The following is a 14,838-nucleotide window of genomic DNA, read 5'->3' as shown; positions in this document are numbered from 1 at the left end:
AATGGTGAACTTATTGCAATCTTGTCTTTGACCATACTTCTTGAGATACTATCAAAAGTCTGTGTCCGGACCAAAAGGCCCTCCCGACCCCTGCTGCTATGGTCCCTAAATGTCCTCCGCAGTTAACCTCAAATTCAGACTCTGGTGATTCTGACCACTACACTGGCAATTGAACTTAATTTCTCCAACAGTTATTCTTATCTTCCTAATATAATACATAGTAATTAAGCATATCATTGTATCATTTGTTCTCTGTTCCCTTTGTTCCCTTTCCCTGCGTTCTTTTGGCTAATTTGAACATTTTCTAGTATCCCATTTTAACTTTTGTGTTTATGACCATGACTTTTTGTATAATTTTTTTAGTAGTTGCTCTAGTGATTGCAATAAACATAATTTACTTTCATAGTCCACCTAGAATCAGTATTTTACTACTTCAAGTGGAATGTAGAAATATTACCCCCAAATAAGTCCCTTTACCCTCTCCCCATCTTTTTTTTTTTTTAAGATTTTATTTATTTATTTGACAGAGAGAGAGAGACAGCCAGCGAGGGAGGGAACACAGGCAGGGGGAGCGGGAGAGGAAGAAGCAGGCTTCCAGCAGAGGAGCCAGGACTCTGGGATCACACCCTGAGCCGAAGGCAGACGCTTAACGACTGAGCCACCCAGGCGCCCCCGACCTTTTGTTATAGTTGTTTTATGTATTAGAATCATAAACCCCATCAGGCAGTGTTAATAATTTTTACTGCCAATAGTAAATAGTTTTAAAAGAATTCAAGAGAATAGTCTATTATGTTTACTCAGATATTTACCATTTCTGTTCTTCTTTCATTCTTGATGTTCCCCGTTTCCTTCAGGTATTATTCCCCTTCTTTTTTTTTTTTTAAAGATTTTATTTATTCGACAGAGATAGAGACAGCCAGCGAGAGAGGGAACACAAGCAGGGGGAGTGGGAGAGGAAGAAGCAGGCTCCTAGCGGAGGAGCCTGATGTGGGGCTCGATCCCATAACGCCGGGATCACGCCCTGAGCCGAAGGCAGATGCCTAACCGCTGTGCCACCCAGGTGCCCCTATTCCCCTTCTATCTGAAGAACTTCCTTTACCAATTCTTTTAGAGCAGGACTGTTGGCAAGAAATTCTTTTGGTTTTCCTTCTCTAATAATGTCTTTATTTTACCTCCACTCCTGAAGAATATTTTCACTGGATATAGAAGTGTATTTCTTGATAGGGTAGGAGGAAAAAAAATCCCAGTGAGGTGCTGACTATCAAATGACCGTCACCGACCTAATCTCAATACCTGGAAGATGAAGTATTCCGATTCCAGTCTAGGTCATATAGTAACAATTTTGACACCTTCCCTCCCTGATCGATCCATTTGTGATGTTCAACTCTTGGAACTTTCCAAATTATGTAAGCTAGTAGATTCTCTCTCTCTTGTTTAGTTTTATTTATTTCTTTTAGAGAGGAGGGTGGCAAGCATAAGCAGGGGAGAGGAAGGGGAGAGGAAGAGAGAGAGAATCCTCAAGCAGACTCCCCTCTGAGTGTGGAGCTCTATTCGGGACTTGAACCCAGGACCCTGAGATCATGACCTGAGCTGAAATCAAATCGGCCACTTAACAGACTGAGCCACCCAGGTGCCCCAACCAATATATTATCTTTTTACTTAACCTACTTTGATTTGGTTTTCTGTCACTTGCAGCCAAAAGTCTTATCTAGTAAATGTATCCATGAGCAATTGCTGACAACAAATGTGTTTTATTTTCTAAGTTAACATAAGTTTGTCTAAGCAAGATAAAGCAGTTGAGTCTTTAAGATGTGTAGACTTTTGGGGCGCCTGGGTGGCTCAGTCGTTAGGCGTCTGCCTTCGGCCCAGGGCATGATCCCAGTGTCCTGGGATCGAGCCCCGCATCGGGCTCCGTGCTCCACTAGGAGCCTGCTTCTTCCTCTCCCACTCCCCTGCTTGTGTTCCCTCTCTCACTGGCTGTCTCTCTCTCTGTCAAAACCAAATAAAATCTTAAAAAAAAAGATGTGTAGACTCTTATTTCTAATAAATGAATGACTTGTACAAGTAAAAGAGATCAATGAGAGATAAGCCCCAGATTTTGTGTAACAACTTCAGGAAAACTGGAGCACTGAGTGCACATCCCTGCTTCTGATAATAGGACCAAGGGGAAAAAAAAAAACATGATAAAAACGACTGAATCCTGGTTCAAGTGAGGACTACCATTGAGTGTGCAAACCGCTTGTTCATGGGGCAGTTAACCTAATTTTTTTCTTTTAATTTATTTATGAGATGGAGACAGCCAGCAAGAGAGGGAACACAAGCAGGGGGAATGGGAGAGGAAGAAGCAGGCTCACATCAGAGGAGCGTGATGTGGGGCTCCATCCCATAACGCTGGGATCACGCCCTGAGCCGAAGGCAGACGCTTAACCGCTGTGCTACCCAGGTGCCCCGCGGTTACCTAATTTTTGAGACATTAATTTGTATTGTTTTATACTTCTCCTCCCTTGCATCTTTGTCAGAGGGATTTTGGTAGGACCCAAAGCAGAAGCTGTTAGAAGTCATGAGCTATCTTATGTTTTGTGAAAATTCAACCTGACTGAAAAGATTATGAAAATATCCAGGGAGGGGGATGCCTGGGTGGCTCAGTTGGTTAGATGTCTGCCTTTGGCTCAGGTCATGATCCCAGGGTCCTGGGATTGAGTCCCACATTGGGCTCCTTGCTCAGCAGGGAGCCTGCTTCTCCCTCTGCCGGCTGCTCCCCCTGCTTGTGCTCTCTCTCTCTCTCTTTCTCTGACAAATAAATAAATGAAATCTTTTGAAAAATGTAAAAATAAAATAAAATATCCAGGGAGGGAGTGTGTGTGTTTGTGAATGTGTGTGTGTGTGTGTGTGTGTGTGTGTGTGTGTTTGTGTGTGTGTGGTTAAGAAGACAGGGAAGTGTCTCAGAAAACTAAGGAAGAAAAGCTTTCAGAAGGCTAGGAAGGCGGTGAAGCTCTATTGTGTGATTTGAGGGAACCTGCACCATGTTCTTTGACAGCACTGTGGGGTGAGGGCTGGACCCTGAGCATAAGGAGTTTTGTCCTCGATGAAGATACTCATGCCCTAAACCATGGGTCCTGATGAGAACATGCAGATTGGGGCAATGGTCATCTCTGTGGTAACCAATCTGGACTATCGAGCCAATGGCTGCAGAGCCTCCCTGATGTTTTAATGGTGAATAAGATCCACTCTGGGACATATACATACCTCTGGTGGAATTCTTCTTGGGAATGCCAGTAATGACTGAGATTAAGCTTTCTGCCAGTGTAACAGCGTGAGGCTTCAGATTTGGATTTAAGTTCATTATGAGAAAATAAATGTTATTTTCTCCATACCTGAATATGCCCTAAAATTCATCCCTGTTACTTCTGGATGAAGCATCATACCCCAACTTTGTTTCTTGACTTACCACTTAGGAATAAGTATCTGAAGAGAGAGGTGCAATAGCAGTCAAGCCATAGTCCTAAAATTCCCCAGGAGCTCATCCATAATCAATGGCATTCGTACCCTTAGGAAAACACCTAAATATTAGGAATATCCTGCTTTGGGTCCACGAATAGGAGCTCAGAAAGAATGAGAATTAATCCCACAACTTTATTCTTTGTATTCTGTATCTCCCCAAAAAGCTTCTTATATATTTCTCCCCAACCATAAGCTGTATCACTTTTATAATGGAAAAAAAGCCCCATAAATTTACTGAAAAAAAAAATCAAGATTCAAAGAATGACCCAAAATAATAGTATGAGATTTCACCAGATAGTTAGTACACAGCTAATTGCCAACAACGATCTGCAGTAGAGGGTCTGTCTCCTTGATGAACCCTTTTGCCTCTTCAAGGTTCTTTGAGCTAAAGAAAAATCTGATTTTTTTAAAAGATTTTATTTATTTATTTATTTATTTATTTATTTATTTATTTATCAAAGAGAGAGTGCCCACAGGCAGGCAGAGGGAGAAGCAGGCTCCCCACTGAGCAAGGGGCCCCACGTGGAACTCGATGCCAGGACCCAGGGATCATGACTTGAGCTGAACGCAGATGCTTAACTGACTAAGCCACCCAGGCATCCCTAAGCTAAAGAAGTATTTTAAAAAGCACCCAAATTATGTGTAACATCCTGTCTCAGGACAACTATTTGAAATATATATACTTTTTTTTCCTGGTTATCAAACACAAATAGAAATGAAATTTTCTGTATAGGTCTTTCTTTGCATCTCTGCCTGACATGTACTTTCTTTCTGTTTCTGGAACTGTAGGTCTTTGTCTCTCACAGCTCATTTCTTAGTAGATAACACAACACTGGGCAGGGAGTCACTTGATAAATGTTCGTTTAATGAATGCATGTGTGCATGTATCCCTTCTGCTTCAGAATATCTTCATTTCTATTTCTCATTGTCACATCCTGGTGGATGGTGTATTATTCCAAGAGATAAGGAACACAGGAAGGGGAGGTGAGGTGAGCAGTTGAAGGAGTGGGGCCCTGGGACAAATAATGGGTTCAATTTTTTTTAAAAAGATTTTATTTATTTATTTGAGAGAGAGAGAGTGAGAGAGAGAGTGCAAGCACAATCGAGGGGGAGGGCCAGAGGCAGAGGGAGAAGCAGGCTCCCCACTGAGCAGGGAGCCCAATATGGGACTCGATCCCTGGGATCATGACCTGAGCTTAAGGCAAATGCTTAACCAACTGAGTCACCCAGGCACCCCTGGGTTCAATTTTAGATACGTTGAGTCTGAGATGCTGTGAAATACCCAAAGGGAAATATTTAATAGGCAGTTGGGTAAACAGTTCAGAAGAAATATCTGGGAAAGAGTTGTAGTTTTTTGAGCCATCACATAGAGTTGATGATTATAGCCATAGACGTGGGTGGTGAGAGTACACTCACTGCGGGTAGAATGAGGTGAAAAGAAGGCCAAAGAGAGAAACCTTGAGGAACACTGATCATTAATCAATTAGCATAGATATGGGAACACAAGAAAGGGACTAAAACGAAATGGCTAAGGCCATAGAAGGAAAACTTGGAGAATATGGTATCACAAAGCCAAGTGTTGGGGTTTAAGAGAGGATGAGGTCGGGGCACCGGGGTGTCTCAGTTGGTTAAGCGTCTGACTCTCGGTTTCAGCTCAGGTCATGATCTCAGGGTCATGATCTCGTGGTCGTGAGATCGAACCCCTTGTCAGGGCCCCATGCTTAGCATGCGGTCTGCTTGAGAGTCTCTGTCTCTGCCCCTCCCCCCTACTTATGCATGTGCGTGCCCTCTTTCTCTTTCTCACAAATAAATAAACAAAATCTTAATTAAAAAAAAAAAAGAGAGGATGAGGTCAATAGTAGCAATGCCGTTGATTGACGAAACAAGGGCTGATAAATAGCCATAGGTTTTAGCAACAAAGTCAGTGAATTCACTAAGAATGATTCCTGTAGAAGGCAGAGGCCAGACAGCAGTGGACTGAGGAGCGGGTGTGATCAGAAGAAATGAAAACAGTGAGTGTGGTCAAGCTCTTCTAAGAGGTGTGTGGCTGTGACAAATAGACTGTCCTTTGTAATTAGAGGAAAGAAAGAATGGTAGGTTTAATTGCAGAAAATGGTGCGTTTGATGCCAGGAACTGAGGACGTTCTCATTTAGTTGCTTATATAGTATTTTCTCTATGAAAAGAAGAGGTCAGGTCATCTGCTGTGAGCGAAGTGCTAGGGTTAGAGATTTGAAGAGAAAGGAGAAACTGAATAGTCATTGTGAAGAATGGAAGAGAGTACTGACAAAAGAGGCATGGGAGGATTTCTAGACAATATCATTAGCCCAGTTGAGGCTGTATTTGTGCCAGCGTAGTAGGCTCATGACTTTTATCAACAGTAATAAGCAGTCCAGGTGTGGGCATGGAGAAGTAGGAACAACATAAAGTCCATAGTAGAGAGTTGAGGATATTGGTAAGTGACTAGTAGAAAATATAAAAGGAAGAGAAGACAGCAGAGGTGAATAAATAGAATGAAAGTAGACTGATCAAAGAACTAGAGGTCTTTATAAAATAGAAGTGGAGCTTTAGAGGGAGAAATTGAGTGAGAAAACAGAAAAGCTAGAAGACTGTAGTCAGAAAGTGGGATATCTGAGGGGCGTCTGGGTGGCACAGTGGTTAAGCGTCTGCCTTTGGCTCAGGGTGTGATCCCGGTGTTATGGGATCGAGCCCCACATCAGGCTGTTCTGCTATGAGCCTGCTTCTTCCTCTCCCACTCCCCCTGCTTGTGTTCCCTCTCTCACTGGCTGTCTCTATCTTTGTCAAATAAATAAATAAAATCTTAAAAAAAAAAAAAAGAAAGTGGGATATCTGTATGTATTATCTCTGAGGTGGAGCAATTTTAGGCAACCAAAGGGTTCAAGTTGTGTCATTGGAATGGGGAAGTTCAGGTAGAAAGGGTCAAAGTTCACTGAAATTGAGAAGCTAAATAAACTGAGAGACCAAGGTGTTAGAAGTGTCCATGGGAAAGGTGAATTCATGGCAGAAGAGGAAAACAGTGAGCCAGCAGCTAAATTCTTCAAAGAATGTTGAAGAGCGCCTAGGAGATGAGTAGGTGTCAGTAGTAAGAAGGAGTACTTAAATAAAGCCTGATGAAATAAGCTTTAAAGGAACATGAATTTTTAATTAATTGCAGCCAAGGGGAGCATGGAGGATACAGACCCAACTTTAAGTCCTAAGGCAGATAGTATAGGAGACTGAGCATCCTTCACTTGAGAGCTGTAAGTGAAGTCGTTATCATCAGAAATAGACGCAGCCAGGAGACCACAGAAGAGCACACTGAAATGGAAAAAAAAAAAAAAAAGAATTGGATTCACACAATACTCGGGTCCAAATGCTAACTCTATCGCTTACAATTTTGGCAGAAGCAGGGGAACCTGCTTAACTAATCTCTGAGCCCTCTAATTTGTTTGTAATCAGCATTTCCCTGGCAACATGATCTCTTGATATCTACAGTAAAGTGAGGAGACCATCTCTCCTCACATTTGTGTTACGCTCTATTGGAGGGGTCCCAAAGTAGGATTAATATGTGTCAGAAATTTTAGTAAAAATTGTTATTTCAAGTTTTGATTTTTGCTCTTTCTTGTGTGTTCTTGAGACCTCATTCTTCCCCTGTTTCTCCCTTTCCTTAGACATGACATCATTTGAGCTGAGGCTGAATCAAATCCCAGGGGTCCCTATGTGTGAATATATTTAAATCAACACACCCTTTTCAGAAGAAAAAATAAATGTGCATCCACACCTGTACACTCAAAGATACACATATAACTCATTATTAAACATATATTGTATTCATCTTTCTACTGTATTAACATTTTTTTGTTTGCATAAAGGTATATTTTTTGTTTACTTCTCTCATTTGAGTCTTAGCATGAATGCATAGTCTTTATAGATTTGACTTATTCCAATTCACTCTAACTATAACATTTTAAAATTAAATTATTACAACTTCACCAGTGGGTACATCTCTAGGCTTTGTCCTTTTAGCTCTGCCTGTGACATCCTTGAAACATCCCTTCTTCTTTCTTTTTTTTTTTTAAACATCCCTTCTTTCTTGCCATAGCAGAATGTTCTAAAGTCATACGATTTTTCCCCCTGCCCCATATGATCAGCTACTCTGCAATGCATTCCAGATAATTTTGGTGGATAAAACTACTAAAAATCAAATTCAGATGTTAGGGATACACGTGAGAGTAAATGTGGGGCTAAAATATTAGAGCTGCTATTAGGCCTCTTTTAGTAGTGACAATAATGAAAAAAAAATTCAAGGTCATGATCTTGCAGTGCTATTTTCCATTTTAACATGTTATGTTACTGAATCATACTTTTTTCAGACAATATGGTTCCATTGAGCACTAATGCTGTCCCATGCATTGACAAATATTATCTTGTGCTATGAATTATTTGCTCTTCCGAGAGTCAGGAAGGCCCTTAGGACTTGGAGGGCTGTTGCTCTCAATAGAAATCTTTGGACATCTATACTTTTTTTAGTTCTTGCACCTGAATTATAAACTATTAAAGCTGGAAAAGCCTTTAGAGACTTTCTTGTGTAATCCACGCAGATTACAGATATACCAGACGTTTTCATTTTTGGCTGTCTAGCATCCAACTTTCCCCTTGTTTCTAAGCATCCTGATCTCCCTTTTAGGGAAATTCTCCACTATGAGGACAGTTTCTCTGTTTGTTTCCTCTCACAGTAGAATAGAGAGGGATAGATTCTTTCCATATTTTCTTCCTGATATGGCGAGTAGCTTAGCAGGTAACCTAAACTTGGCCAATCAGATGATCATTCTTAGAACTTTGAATCCTGTACAAGTGTTGTGACAGAGATTTTCAAATGTTCATAAAACCCTATTTTCTTATCCTCCTGGCTTATAGATATACTACATCTTCCTGGAAGTTAGGTGCGGCCATGCGACTTGAGTTCTGAACAATGGAACATAGATAGAAACAATGCCCAACTTGTAGGCCTGACCTAAATGTCCCATGTGTGATCTTTGCCCTCTCTTTCCCCAACCATTGGCAGAATGGAGAAGACTCCACAGACATAGAAGAGGACAGAAACAGAAAACCGAAGAATTATGGGTCCCTGAGACAATGCCTGGAGGACAGCTGCCCAGAAAAGCGACTAGACCAGGAGCACCCATGTTGGACTATGGTGTGAAACAGAAATAAACTTTCATAGTGTAGAACCTTTATAATTTGGGAGGTTATTTTGGCATTTAGCTTACCCAGACTCAAAGACAGAATGTTTGGCATAAAGTTCATTTTAGCAATATTTGGACATGGATCAAGCTATTCTTGCTGACAGATCTTGGGAGGTCCCTCATTTTGTCCATCGTCTAAACCTTTACTTAGAGCTTCTCATCATTTTGCAAGCCACCATATTTTTCCTTTTTGGCTTAAAACAACCAGACCCAGGGTGTCTGGTTGACTTAGTCGTTAGAGCATGAGACTCTTGATCTTGGGCTCATGAGTTCAAGCCTCTTGTTGGGTGTGGAGCTGACTCAAAAGAAGAAGAGGAAGAGAAGAAGAAGAAGAAGGAGGAGGAGGAGGAGGAGGAGGGGGGGGAGGAGGAGGAGAAGAGGAAGAAGGAGGAAAGTGGGAGGAAGAATAAGGAGAAGAGGAAGAAGAAGAAGAAAAGGGAGAAGAGGGAGAAGAGGGAAAAGAAGGAGAAGAAGGAGAAGAAGAGGAGGAAGAGGAAGAGGAGGAGGAGGAAGATGAGGAGGAAGAGGAGGAGAAGGGAGAGGGAGGGATGGGGAAGGGGAGGGGAGGAGGAGGATGAAGAGGGGAAGGAGGAGGAGGAGAAGGAGAAGATGAGGAGTACATTTATCTTGATGAGCATTGAGTAATATATGGAACTGCTGAATCACTGTATTGTACACCTGAAAATAATATAGCACTGTACATTAACTACACTGGAATTAAAATTAAAAACAAAAGCAAAAACAACCAGACCCGGTTTCTGTTGCTTATAATCAAGCATGTAGACTCCTTCATCAGGTAAGAAACTGTGGTCTTAAGTGGTAGGTGATTTGCCCTAGGGCACAACTCCTACGTGACAGATCTAGGATTACTAACTTTGTATCTCCTGATTCAGTGTTCTTTCCATTGTACTACTGGGAGTTTGAAGGGGTCCAATAATTACCATTCCTCTTCCCCACTAACTTCTAAACCAATTGAGAAATGAGATTCAGGAAATGGCAAACAAAGGTATATATCACCTTCATTTACTGGAAGAGGCTAGGTTGGAGGATAGAGACTCCCCCCATGGCAGGCCTGCCCCTGTGAGCCTTAGTGGGAGAAGAGCCAAGGAAACTAGTTCCCTGTTGACAGCTTGCTTCCACATGCAAGGAAAAGAAGATGCTGAACTGCACATAGTTTCTTCTCCCAAACTCTCTGTTTAGAGAAGTCACTGCCTCAGCTGAGGAAGAATGAGAGGGTGAATAGAAGTCAGTACTTTAATGTTAAAGACTGACCCTTTAGGGGGTCATAAGGGGGACATAAGATATATATGAGATATATATATATCTCATATATATATAAGATATATATCATAATTATCAATAGATAGATATTTTGGCTGCTAGAAATATTTTATTTCTGATAATGTATTATTGTATCAAACATTGAAACAAAGTCCTCTATTATTCTACCCATCACAGAGAAGTGTTCACAGTTTGCTGTGTATCCTTTCTTATGACCATGCTAAAACTGAGATTTGCTATCAAAGGTGAAGCATCCTGTGTAGTTCCTGGTACAGAAGGAATTCATTTGCTTCCTTCCTTTCTTCTTCCTTAGTGCCCCAGAGCCTTCTCTAGTCTGAGACTCTATGACTAGTCTTGAGCTGGGCTGATGTAACCATAGAGTCCGAGGCTGAGGTGTGCCCTCGTTTCCAGGGTGCTGACAGACTTAGGCCTGCCAGAACTGCCAGAGAGCCGTAGTCAGGAGTCCCAAGCCCCTGGCAGGGGCCCCTGGGGCAAGAGCCGTTCAGCCAGGCCAGGCCCATGGCCTTTCCTATTCTCTGATCCAGGGGTCTAGACCCTCACCAGAGCCAGGGCTCAGGGCTGCCTCTTGGGTTAGCACACTGTCCTGTAACGCTCTTTTTCTGAGCTGGAGGGCCTGTCCCCGCCTTCTGAGCCTCTCCTCAGACACAGGGCTGGGCCCCATGGGGCAGTTGGAGGACGGCTGTGTTCATGTGGTGGCCCTTCCCACCCTTAGCTCCTCCTGTAACTCTGTGTGATGCCGACCAGGCATCAGGGATGTCTAAGCCTGTTTTCTTCTTTCTGGGTGTTTGGGATTAGCAGGAGATGAGAGTGGGGAGCGAGGGACACAGCTGGGGAGTGTGTGGGTAGGAGGAGGCAGCGCCGACTGTAGGCTTTGGAGGCCTGATTCTGCCTCCGACTCAGCTCACATGTCTTCCCTCCTGCAGGGAGTCTTTCCTGAAACCACCTCTCTTCCTCCCCCGCCCAGTTATTCACTCCTTCTAATTCTTGTGGATAGTTTTTCCATGTCTGCTCCGCCTCCAGCACATGACCTTTAAAAGCGAAAATTTAACTCATTCATGTCTATGTCTCTAGTGCTTAGCATCGGCTCTGGCTCAATAATACTTGATAACTTTAGGCACCGTGATTGAGGAAAGGAAGGGTGGTACCCCGGAGCTGAATTATGTAAGTGGGGGTGAGGACAGAAGAGGGAGAAGGGACTACCTTCCTAGGGCTTAGCCAGGAGTTTATGATCAGAAACTTCCTGAAGGCGGAGCTGTCCACTGTAAAAGGAGCTGCTAGGGAGGAGTTAACTCCTTGTCTTGAAAGGTGTGCAGAGACTGAAGATTCTCCTTGCAGTGCTGCAACCAGGATTCAAGCACAGCGCAAGCCTCGGGCCATATAACCACTAAAGGGCCTTCCACCTCTGAAGTCTGAGACTGTGGGAGGACACAGGGCTGGTACCAGAGAGCTACCGTGCTTGGAAAGCTGCCTGTCTGTCTAGACATGGTCAGGGTTGCCTGGAGGCCACTCAGAATAATGTGACCGCCTAATCAACCCCAACCCCTATCGCTTTCTTGTACATATTTATAGTAATTTAAATCACATACAACTTACATAAACTCCTGCCTGTATATGCACATTTCTGTGAATGTTTATCTTCATATATTCTTCACAGATAAGCATGTTAAAACCTAACCTCATCACTAAATAAACACTCATTGGCCCAAATTTATACACACTTCCTCCACTGCCCCCAGGCCCAGGGAAGCTATGGGGCTTCCTCTACTCGGGATTGGCCAGGCAATTCTGAGATGGGGAGAGGAGGAGAAGGCTTGGCTTGCCTATGAGGGATAGAATTAATCATAAAAGAAGAAAAGACTGAAATTCACTGGAAATTTAGCAATCTACACCATACCTTGCACAGTATTTTCAGAAATGTCATTAACTGACCCTGACCGTCTTGGCCGTGTATAACATTCTTGGATTTTAGTTTCTGTCATAGTACTGCAGATGAGAAGTCCAAAGCTGGCCTAATTCTCTTTCCTTTGTAAGTAAATGTTTGTTTTCATGTTTCATTTAGGATTCTCTGCACTGACTACACATCCATCTGCACTGTGCTCTTGAGCTGGAGAGCCGCCCATCACTTCCCAGCAACTCTGGTTTTGATTTGGCGGCATCTTATAACCAAATATGTCAGTTGTGCTGTGGGATTGTAATTATTGATTGGAACATGACACTATCCTCTCCTCGCCACACCCTCTCCTCGCCTCAATGCAGTTACACATGGTCACGTGGACAAGAGCCTCTATCGGTATGTACTCAGAGTTTTATGTGTCATTTTTGAGCCTAGCAACATAAGACGCATGTGTCCTTCCTCCACACTCTCAGGAAGATGTGCCTACAACCGAATTTCAGTGATGGAGAAACAAGAGGGGAGAATCGTATGTTCACAAATGATGATAGAGAAGTGCACCTGCTTATGACCTAGAGCATATGCCTCGAATGGTGATATGAAAGGTTACCTTCAGTTTGTTTTTATTTCATTTTTATTTTTTAAAGATTTTATTTATTTATTTGAGAGAAAGAGAGTGCATGTACCGGCAAGGCAGGGGGGTGCAGAGGGAGAAGCAGGCTCCCTGCTGAGCAGGAAGCCCAATGCGGGGCTGGATCCCAGGACCCTGAGATCATGACCTGAGCTGAAGGCAGACGCTTCACCGACTGAGCCACCTAGGGACCCCTAAACTTCAGTTTATTTGAGGGATTGAATTTTGGGGTTTCTTTGTTATAAAAATGGTCTTCAACACCCAGGGATTCAAAAAAATATATCATCTATAACTTTGAGGAAAATAATTAAAATGCTCAAACTAGTTTTCAAGGTAGAGGAGAGGGAGAGGAAAAGAAAGAGTGATAAACAATAAATCTGTACTCTAAGCAGGTCACAAAATTGCAACTGGGAATTTGAAATAGAAGTATACAGTAAGGATTCTTGAAACATAGGAACCCAGAGGGAATTCCTAATAACATCAAACTAAAAGATATAAACTATTTTAGTGTGTCAGTTATCTATTGTTAGGTAGCAAACCACTCCCAAACATTGTGGCTTAAAGCAACTATTTGTTATTTCTCATGACTCTGTGATTGGTTGGGCTCAGCTGGGGAATTCTTCTGCCCCATGGTATGTTGACGCTTTTAGCTGGGAATTTGGCTGGAATACCAAGATAACTTCACCCACATCCCTGGGACCTTGGCAGGGAAGCTCAGGGATTTCTCTCCTTCTATGTGGTCTCTCCAGTAGGATGGCGACACCTGTTTACATGATGGTGGCTCCAAGAGAGCAAAGGCAGAAGCTGCCAGTTCTCTTAGAGCCTACACCCATGACTGTTACACTGTCACTCTCCTGCAATTTCCTGGTCAAAACAAGTTGACAGGCCAGCCCAGATTCAAGTGGCAGGGAAACTGACCCAACTTCTTGATAGTAGAAACCTCATACACATACAGAGATAGGAGGAATTGTTGGTGGCCATCTTTGGAAACAATCTCTTATAGTTTGCCTTTTGGACATAACAATCGATGTCCCTTCCCAATCAAAATACACTCACATTCTCAGCTGAAAGTCTCAAATCATTATGGCATTGGATCAAAGTCCAGGATCCCACCATCTAACTCAGGCCGATGAAGAAGAAACTCTTCTGGTGTAGTTCATTGGGTTCATCTGCTCAGGTGCAACTTTTTCAATCCAAACGCCTGCTAACTAAAAAGACAAGTTATCTGTTCCCCTTGCTCTCTGCTCCCCACACACCCCAAACACCTGATGACACAGAGAAATAATGACTCCAATGAACGCTCCTGTTCAAAAAGAGGAAGAACAGAAAGCATATAACAGTCATTGATCCAAAGTAATTCACTACCTGGACACCTGTTGTCAGATTCTCCTACTCCAAGGACAAGGGATGTTCTTTGATTGTTTTGTTCCCTGGGAATGGTTTCATAATCAATTGTCTTCAGAGGCTTTTGCTTCTTCCCTCTGGGCTCATGGCTTTCTCCCCTGAGAAACCTTTATTTTCCGTAAGAAATGGTCCATATTTGCAGCTGAGTTGCTTTCTCAGCTTCTATAAGGGTCTTTTTCATTTCAAACACTCAGTAATATTTATAGTCTAGGGTTTCAGTTTTTCCCAAATGCTTCCCTTAAATACTTCATGTTTCTTACTGGGATTCACTCTGTGCCCCCTCAAACCACCTCCATTTTTCTTTGTGAGACAGGACTCTCTCTACTCTGGGTGTTTCAGATTGTTATGGGACAATGCCCTTGTGTTTCTTAGAAGCCCTTCTGTCTAGATGAGAGGGTCTATGAGGTACTGTTTAACTCCTTTTGAGGTCTTACAGCTGCACGCTTGAGTTGATCTTGACCTCGAGGCCACATTTTACCTGTGATGTCCTATATGTGATTTTTCTTCCGAGATTTGTTTCTTATTTTGATGACATTTTGCTAGCTGGAGAGACTGTCTCGGACCCTTCATATTTTGTCTAATTTCTGCTTGAAAACAAAAGTTCCTTCTTTCACTTGTTTATCTTTTGCAAAGCCTTATCATAGGTGACTAAAATAAGTCAATAGCACTTTTATATATTCTGTCCAGAAATCTCCTAAGCCAGATCTACAAGTTCACTAATTACATTTCTATCTTCCATGTTATTATAGGGGGCAGTGCTGCAGAACATTTTGTCGCTGCACTACACTGCTTAGTCTTCCTCCAGCCTCCAATAACAATTTCCTCACTGTTCTTCCGGCCTCCACTAACAGACTCCTTGCCTTTC

The sequence above is a fragment of the Ursus arctos genome, unplaced genomic scaffold (assembly GCF_023065955.2).
Source record: "Ursus arctos isolate Adak ecotype North America unplaced genomic scaffold, UrsArc2.0 scaffold_32, whole genome shotgun sequence".
Lineage (NCBI taxonomy): Eukaryota > Metazoa > Chordata > Mammalia > Carnivora > Ursidae > Ursus > Ursus arctos.
This window is presented reverse-complemented; position numbering follows the sequence as displayed.